Genomic DNA, 9,270 nt, shown 5'->3' on the forward strand with positions numbered 1-9,270 from the left:
CAGATTTAAGAAGCTCATAAAATCCTGAGCAGGGAAAATAAAATAAAATCCGCATCCTGACACATCGAGTGAAACTGAGACAAAACAGAACAAATACATTTTTAAAAGCCTAAAACATTAACATTTTTTTAAATCTAAAGAGAAAAAATGTTTAAAGTAACCAGAGAAATCTCATTGGAAAGAGTTACATTCCAAGGAAGCGCTTCTGCGTTGCTGAGGGAAAATAAATGTCAGCCTAGAATTATGTCAGGAAGGAGGGCAAATGAAGACACTTTCAGACAAACAAAACAGAATGGTTACCCCCAGCAGAAGCTCACTAAAGTAAATTCTAAAGGATATACTTTTAAAAAGGCAAATGATCCCATTTCAAGGGCCACAGAGGAGGAAGAAAGGAAGAGAAAAGGATGGTATAAAATAAATGTTTGGATAAGTCTAATAAACTGCATTAACCAACAATAAAGATGCCTTTGGGAATTAAAAAAATGATAGAGGGGCACCTGGGTGGCTCAGTCAGTTAAGCATCTGCCTTTGGCTCAGGTCATGATCCCAGGGTCCTAGAATCGAGTCCTGCAACCGACTCCCTGCTCAGCAGGGAGTTTGCTTCTCCCTCTCCCTCTGTCCAATCCTCCCACTTGTACTTCCTCTCTCTCTCTTAAATAAACAAATAGTTACTTTTTTTTTAAATGATAGAAACATAACTTGTATAATCCCTGTGTAGGGAAATTTGGCAATACCTACCAAAACTACAAATGTACATACTCTTTTTTTTAAAAAAAGATTTTATTTATTTATTCATGAGAGACAGAGAGAGAGAGAGGGGCAAAGACACAGGCAGAGGGAGAAGCAGGCACCATGCAGGGAGCCCAAAGTGGGACTCGATCCCAGGACTCCAGGATCACACCCTGGGCCTAAGGCAGGTGCTCAACCGCTGAGCCACCCAAGGATCCCTAAATGTACATACTCTTGGATTGTGCAATTCTACCGGGAATTCTAGGAATTTACATACTTATTATAATTAGTCTACCCCATTGTTTTTACTGCAAATATGGATATTTTAGACATATGTACACTTAGTGGAATGAACAGAATTCTCAGAATCCTGAAATTGTGCAATTCTTACTAAATTCTTTGATCCTCGCTGACTTTGTGTTTACCCTCACTGGATTTATAACTACTTCTATTTCTAATGTTTTACAATTGAATCACAATTTAAATGCATCCAGGAAATTATCTTATTTGGACATTCCATGAGACATTAATCTATGAAATAGCAAATTTTTTATGTTATAAACAAAATAGTCCCTAATTTCTGTGTTTTGATTGCAAAATATTCTCATGTTGAAGTGTTCTACATTTCTAAAGGTTTAGCGACTTGTTTGAATTCAAAATGAATTTTCCCTAGTAACAGTTTTATTAATGATGATTATGTTTAGAAATAATCTCAAGAAAATGGATTTAACCCACAACAAGTTGAAATGGTCCATACTTAAGATGCAACATACCAAAAGCAGCATTTACTATTGCTGGAAAATTGAGAAAGGGAGAACTATAAATCTTTTTCTACAATGTTGATGCCTCTGGAAAAGTGGGTAAAAGTGGTGCAGACACGATTAGGTGAGAAGACAAAAAGAGACTTTTGCAGAACTCCGGGCCCCTTTGAGGGCTTGAGAATTTTGTGGAAAATTTGTGATTTCCTTTTTTCCTGCAAAAATGTCTAAGAGCATAAGATTTTTGCTTGAAGTTATGATGACTGTTTCGTTGGTGCACAAACGGAACCTAAGAAAGAAGAAGGGAAATAACCATTTCTCAGGTAACCACGTAAGACCTGAGGGAGGAAAGAAGGAAGGAGGATGAAAATTAGTCTGTTCCCAAGAAAGCAATTGCATGAGATTAAATACACTGGATTGCAAAAGGTAAAAAGCCAAAGTAAAGGAGATAGGGACAGGTCTGCCCCTGAGTAATTATTACCAGGCCTGGCTCTCAAGGAAACTCAGTAAATGTTTACGAAACAGCAAACCTGAACTGAACTCAGAGTGTAGGTAGGATGCCCTGGAGAAAATAGTTAAGGAAAAAAAGAAAAGAAAATAGTTAAGGGGTAAATGTCAGTTACCCCTATGAACCGCCAGGTGGCAGCATCATCTCATGACCCCTCAGGTGTCCCAGGTAAAATCCCGGAGGGCAGGAGGAGGAGACAATCTACAAACACAGAATTTTTGTATTAACAGATGTTCATTAGTCATGTGTTCATAATTTGGGAAGAACCTGAATGGATCGCTCTCAGATCAAGTGAAGTACACAGCTGGAGGAGAGTAATCTTGGAATTTCGGTTCCAAACTCCCCCAACATATTTTGACCTGAAGTCATTGTTCTTAAAAAATTGTTCCCCCAAAACTACATTTCTAAACACTAGTGTCAAGTTAAAAACACATGGAATGGGACGCCTGGCTGGCTCAGTCGGTGGAGCACATGACCGCATGACTCTGGGTCTCTGGGTTGTGAGTTCAAGCCCTGTTTTGGGTATAGAGGTTACTTAAAAAAATAAAATCTTAACACACACACACACAGAGAATGGGTAACATAGTAACAGTTTTGATAACCGATATTCAGAAACAATTATTGCTTCAAGATGTTACCTATCTAAGAATGGTAGCTGTGAACTGACCTATTTCCCCAAAATACAATTATTCAAGCTTCATTATTTCAGGCTGATTCACACATGAATATTCCTGCGTGTATTACTAAAATAAAAATCAAGTGAAACAGATTAAAAACTATATTTAATGGTCCCCAAAGAAACTCTTAAAAAAAAAAAAACTCTCTGCCCATGCCAGAGAATGATACCAAATAGTTTGAAAGTTTAAAGCAAGTAAAGTAGAAGGTAAGACAAAATATTCTTAGAATGTGTTGACAAAGATTTGAATAAGCCCTTAAGAGGACAGGAAACAACTGAGAGATACGCTTTTTTTTTGTATTTAATCTCTGGTTTATCTAAGTGCTGATTGCCAGATTGGGGTCAGGTTAGCGACTCTCCTCTCTGTGCTCGGAAGGTTCAGGACCTGCCTCTTCTGCGTTCCGTGGCTGACAACCATCCATCAGCGTGCTTCTGTTCATCTCCAGTTCGTCTCCAAAATTCTCCTCTTCGCGCAGATCCATCCTCCTTTACCAAGAATTAGTTCTCTGCTGAACATCTGCCACTGGGAACCTGTGGATCTTGGAATGCCCAAGAACAAGATAGAAGTCAGGTGTCATTTCCTTTTCATTGCTGTGTGAGATTTCACACAATAATTCTTTTTTTTTTTTTAAGATTTTATTTATTTATTCATGAGAGACACAGAGAGAGAGAGAGGCAGAGACACAGGCAGAGGGAGAAGCAGGCTCCATTCAGGGAGCCTGATGTGGGACTCGATCCCGGGTCTCCAGAATCATGCCCTGAGCCAAAGCAGATGTTCAACCACTGAGCCACCCTGGTGCCCCTCACACAAGAATTCTAACACCTATGCATGAGTCATTAGCCTCACTGGAAACGCATTTGGTTACAATGGACTTGAGTCTCATACTCCTGACACTTTCTAAGAAGTAACACTAGGCACTGATCTTTGCAATAGTGAGTGCAGGGCCCTGGTATTTGTGATGTTTTATAAACATGCCTAAGATGAATGAGGGATGCAAGCACCCCAATTATTATCCTCAGTTCTACAAATTAATGTGGATAAGATGGGGTCAAAACCACAAGGAGATATCACCTCACTCCGGTGAGAATGGCCATCATCAGAAAGACAAGAGACGGACAAATGTGGGTGAGGATGTAGAGAAAAGAGAACCCTTGTGCACTGTTGGTGGAAATGGAAATTGGTGTAGCCCCTGGGGAAAACAGTATCGAGGTTCTTCAAAAAATTAAAAATAGAGCTACTATATGATCCAACAACCCCACCTGTGGGGATATACCCGTAGGAAACAAAAACACAATGTCAAAGAGATATCTGCACCCTCATGGTCATGGCAGCAATGAACATTTCCAAGAGCCAAAGCATGAGAACAGCCTAAGTATTCATCAAAGGATAAATGGAAAAAGAAGTGGATGTATATATATGATCTGACTTTATATGTGGGATCCAAACAAACAAACGAAAACTAATAGAAGAAGAGATCAGATTGGTGGTTACCAGGGGTGGGCAGGAGTGGGTATTGTCAAAATGGGACACCAGGTACAAACTGGGGAGCCTGGGTGGCTCAGTTGGTTAAGTGTCTGCCTTCAGCTCAGGTCATGATCTCAGGGTGCTAGGATCAAGCCCCACATTGGGCTACCGGCTCAGTGAGGGGTCTGCTTCTCCCTCTTACTCTGCCCCTCACCCTGATTGTGCTTTCTTTCTCTCTCTCTCTCTCTCTCTCTCTCAAATAAATAAGTAAAATCTTAAAAAAAAAAAAAAGGTACAACTTCCAGATACAAGATAAATAAGTGCTAGGGATGAATGTACAACATGCTGACCATAGCTAACACTATGAGTATGATATAGAGGAAGACTGTTAAGATATAGTAAATTCTAAGATTTCTCACCACAAGAAGAAAATTTTTTTTCTTTTCCCTTTTTTTTTTGTATCTATGAGGTGATGGATGTCAACCAAACTTATTGTGCCAATCCTTTCACAATATATGTGAGTCAAACCACGATGCTGTACACATTAGACATACGTGCTGTATGTCAACTATGTCTCCATAAAACTGGAAAAAATAAAACAAAGACACTATGGGTGTCCATGAAGTTAAAAATACCATTTATAAAAAAAATATCAGGATTTCCTTTGTTTTATTTACTATATGAAGCCTACTTTGAAGGGATGTTATTGAATATGCAGAAGGTAAGGGCAATATATTTGCAGCATTTAAATGATTGCTATTTACAAGATGGGCAATCTACATGGACTTCAAAATAGTCTGACATGGGGGCACTGTAAAGAATATTGGGTGATTTTGTGAATATTTAAAAAAATATATCCCTTAAAGTTAAAAGGGGGTGTTTAATAGAGCATGGGAAACCATGACTGCCATTGGAAGTAATTTGGGCTTTATCTGTTAAATTAGGCAACAAAGAGCCACTCAGATATTTTGAGAGAAAAATTCTATCATTTGTGTTGTAGGAAAATAACTCCCTGAAGGATGAATAGCTGAAGCTGAACGTAGGGAAGCAATGTAGGTGATGATGGGTCCCGGCTTTGCATTGTGACTGGGAATGGGGAGAAGGTGAAAAGCAAGGGGAACTCTGCAGGCAGTGGGTTTGGGGGTTTGGGAGTCAGGCATGAGGAGGGAAGGAAATTCACAATGCTTGAGTGACTTCACATCTCAGGTCACTAGGAAGATGATACAGTCTTAAAGGAGGGAGGGAAAAGTATGATCAGACAATGGATTGGCTGTGGGAGTTTCTAGCAAGACATGGCTATGAAGATGTTTACCCTTGGACAAGTCTGTGTAGACCTGGGGTCGGAGGGGTAAAATGAGGGCTCTAGATGCAGAATTCTTCAGCACAAAAGCCACAGTTGGGGCCATGAACATGGGAAATAGAAAGGATATATGAAGAAAAATACAGAACAAGAGTGCCAAGAAGGAACCTGGAGAGAGCATTTATGTTGGGGCAGAAGGAGGGGCAGAGGACCCAGGGGAAACCCCTGGTTGTTCACACCCAGAAAGAGGGGACAATCAGCAGGGTTCAAGGGCAGGGAACCCACAGTGGGAGCTTTCAAGGTGAGAGCTCGAGACTGCACCGTGTATTCGTTTGTTGAGGCTGCCATGACAAAGCACCGGGATGTTAGTACCACAGACCACATGACTTCAGTGACAGAAACTTATTTTCTGAAAGCTTGAAGTCCAGGATCCTGGTGTTGGCAGTGCTGGTTTCTTCTGAAGGCCTTTCTCCTTGGCTTGTAGATGGCCACCATCTCCCTGTGTCTTCTTCACATGGCCTTTCCTCTCGGTGTCTGTGTCCTGATCTCTTCTTCTATTAAGGACACCCTTCACAGCAAATTAGGGCTCATCCACATGACCTCATTTTACCTTAATTGTCTCTTTCTCCAAATACAGTCACATTTTGAGATTCGGGGGGTTAGGACTCTCACATGGGAATTTGAGGGGAGCACAATTCAGCCCATAGTAGGCTGTGAGGTCTGAAAACTCCTCACTGGTAAACTAAGGGTCATACAGGCATCATCCTGACCACAGCTAATCCTTACTGAGCACATACTGTATGCTGGGCCAAGTCTGAACACTTCACATGTATTAGCTCAGTTTATACTCTCAAAGGCCCTGTGAAGTAGGTACTACTATAATCACTTCTTTCCCAGAGAAAGAAATAGACATGCCACAGGGTAACTTGCCTAAGGTCACACAACTTGGCAGATTCCTTGGGCCTAGCTTCTGCTCATTGAATTTTGGTCAGTGAATTTCTTTTCTTTTCTTTTTTTAAAGATTTTATTTTTATTCATGAGAGAATCAGAGACATAAGCAGAGGGAGGAGAATCAGGCTTCCTGCAGGGAGCCCAGTATAGGACTCCATCCCAGGACCCAGGGATCACACCCTGAGCTGAAGGCAGATGCTCAACCACTAAGCCACCCAGGTGTCCTGGTCTGTAAATTTCTAAGTTTGCTCTCAGCAGCAACAGAGATCTGCAAAAGTAGAGATGTTGCTGCCTACTAACTGGAGCAGAAGCATGTTTCCTCTGAGCTGGCATTGACTGCAGGCTTTCTCTGCAGTGGGAGGTGAATTCTGGTGGCCAGGAGCAGCGATGAGGACAAAGGAAAAGAAACAGTAACTAATAGCTGGTTTCAATGCCCCAGATTGAAAAAATGCAAAGGAAGTGACCCTATGATGACTTCAAACTTATTACATCTGCTATGATTGTACATTGATCTAAGTTGTGCTTCTTACTTTTGGATTTGGGAGTTTTTTTTTTTTAACTTTTTTTTTATTTATTTATGATAGTCACACACACAGAGAGGGAGAAGCAGGCTCCATGCACCAGGAGCCCGACGTGGGATTCAATCCAGGGTCTCCAGGATCGCGCCCTGGGCCAAAGGCAAGTGCCAAACCACTGCGCCACCCAGCTTCTTACTTTTGGAATTGTAGTCCCAGAAAGTACGATAAAAGGCAGTGAGGAAATATTCAACACTGCATTTATATGCTCAAAATAAAAATTTTAAAAATCTGTAGGTTGTACAAATATCTTTTAATCTTGTATTTTCCATTGATTTTGGCTTTATTGGCTTTTTTTTTAAGATTTTATTTATTTATTCATGAGAGACACAGAGAGAGAGAGAAGCAGAGGCACAGGCAGAGGGAGAAGCAGGCTCCATGCAAGGAGCCTGATACGGGACTTGATCCCAGGACTCCAGGATCATGCCCTGGGCCAAAGGCAGATGCTCAACCACTGAGCCACCCCAGGATCCCCCCCCCTTTTTTTTTTAAAGCTTTATTGGCTTTTTAATCAGAGATAACTTTGTGATCTTCGGTTCCAAGTTAGATTTTACCATGAGAAGACTGAAGAGAAAGAAATAGTAAGATAGGCACACGGAGATGCTCATGCACATACGCGCACACACACAAGCTCAACAGATACACACGGAAATAAAGATGTGAGAGGAAAGGAAATAAAGTCAGGTTACTAAAATTAAATTTCAAGCAGCACCAGTCAGTGAGGGTCCCTAAGAAAAGCTTGGTAGCCTGTCACTTTTATGTAGAAGAGAGATTCCCAAAACAATGGCACCAAAGACTGGAGAATGGCCCCAGAAAGGTCTTGGAGTGCTTCACTTTTGTAGATCTCCCTCCAGAACAGTCTGGAACAGGAAACCACAAGAAACTGGATGAAATTAACTGCCTGAGGGTGAAAGGGACTGCTTCTGTGAAAACTGAGAGGTGATCTGTGGCCTAGGCTCTGTCCACTGGCGAACTTCTGGCCCACCACAGGTACAAGAGAAGACCCTCGACACCAGACCTTGGCAGTATCTGCAGACTGGTGTTGGGAGGCCTGTGCTCTCCTTGCTTCTTTGATTCGTTCATCATGGTCACATCTCATTGGGAGCATCTGATTGGCGGAGCCCAGTCCAGCACCACACCGGGAGCATCTGATTGGCTGGGCTAAGTTGACCTACTGCCAGTATTCTCATCCTGGTTCCTCTAGTGGGAAGAATTCCGAGCCTTCCATCAGGTCCCCCACACTTGGGCATACCCAAGCTTAGGAAGAGGATTTAGATGTTGGGAAAAAGAAAGCCCATTACAGTGTTTACACAGCTATTGTCAGAGACAGGGCACTGCTTGGAATCGTGAGATTTCTAAATTAGAAACTTAAAGAAATTAAATTTATTCAGTAAGGACAAAATATTTTATTTTTTTAAAATTTTTTATTTATTTATATTTTTTTTAATTTTTTAAAAATTTTTATTTATTTATGTTAGTCACAGAGAGAGAGAGAGAGAGAGGCAGAGACACAGGCAGAGGGAGAAGCAGGCTCCATGCACCAGGAGCCCGATATGGGATTCGATCTCGGGGTTCCAGGATCGCGCCCTGGGCCAAAGGCAGACACCAAACCGCTGCACCACCCAGAGATCCCAGGACAAAATATTTTAAAATATACTCCAAGATTATATGAATTACCTTTTGGAGTGAGGAGCCAAACACAGAGGGGAGGGAAGGATGCAAAGACAGACAGGACTGTCAGAGCCTGGAAAAGAAAAGGGGAGAAGGGACAATGAACCAATTCCTGTGGCTCTCCTATGCTAGACACATTTAGATACAGTATCCCAGGGCTCCCTTCAGTTGCCTGAGGAAGATGCTTGTGTTTCATTGAAGGAATAAGGACTTTGGAGCTCAAAGAAAGGTGATTGTTAGGGTCATCCAGCTACTATGTGGTACAGCCGGCAATCCAGCAAAGATCTTTCTGGCTCCCAAAGTCTAGGCTTTCCCCTTGGGCTACTGCAGCATCATCTAATGCTCGTAAGGAAAGTTGCTGGACGTGCATACACAAAAAGAACACAGTCCAAAAAAGAGTGAGCAAAAGGAACACGCACACATTTCTCCATATTCATGCACGTTTCTGTATCACATTGACTGAAAGGGAAAGAAGAAAGAAGGGGAGAAACCCTAGCAGATTTTGAAACAGGAGTCAGACTCCACAGGTGGATCTTTTCATGTGCCGGGGTGTGGGATTTCAGGGCGTCACTCTTTCCCATGCTGGTCTGTTCTTCACAGTTGCTCAGCAGCTCTTTATACCTGCTCCTCTATGGTC

General features: G+C 41.8%; 1 long non-coding RNA gene across 1 annotated transcript; it reads right to left on the minus strand.

Annotated features, from left to right (window-relative positions):
* Nucleotides 1-2,760: 2,760 nt before the first annotated feature.
* LOC144283957 (uncharacterized) lies at nucleotides 2,761-8,795 on the minus strand. The gene is made up of 2 exons (XR_013352437.1): nucleotides 8,640-8,795; nucleotides 2,761-3,210 (listed from the first exon to the last, which is right to left on the minus strand). It is a non-coding gene; the product is annotated as an uncharacterized LOC144283957 (long non-coding RNA).
* Nucleotides 8,796-9,270: the final 475 nt, after the last annotated feature.

This window comes from Canis aureus, chromosome 15 (assembly GCF_053574225.1).
Source record: "Canis aureus isolate CA01 chromosome 15, VMU_Caureus_v.1.0, whole genome shotgun sequence".
Lineage (NCBI taxonomy): Eukaryota > Metazoa > Chordata > Mammalia > Carnivora > Canidae > Canis > Canis aureus.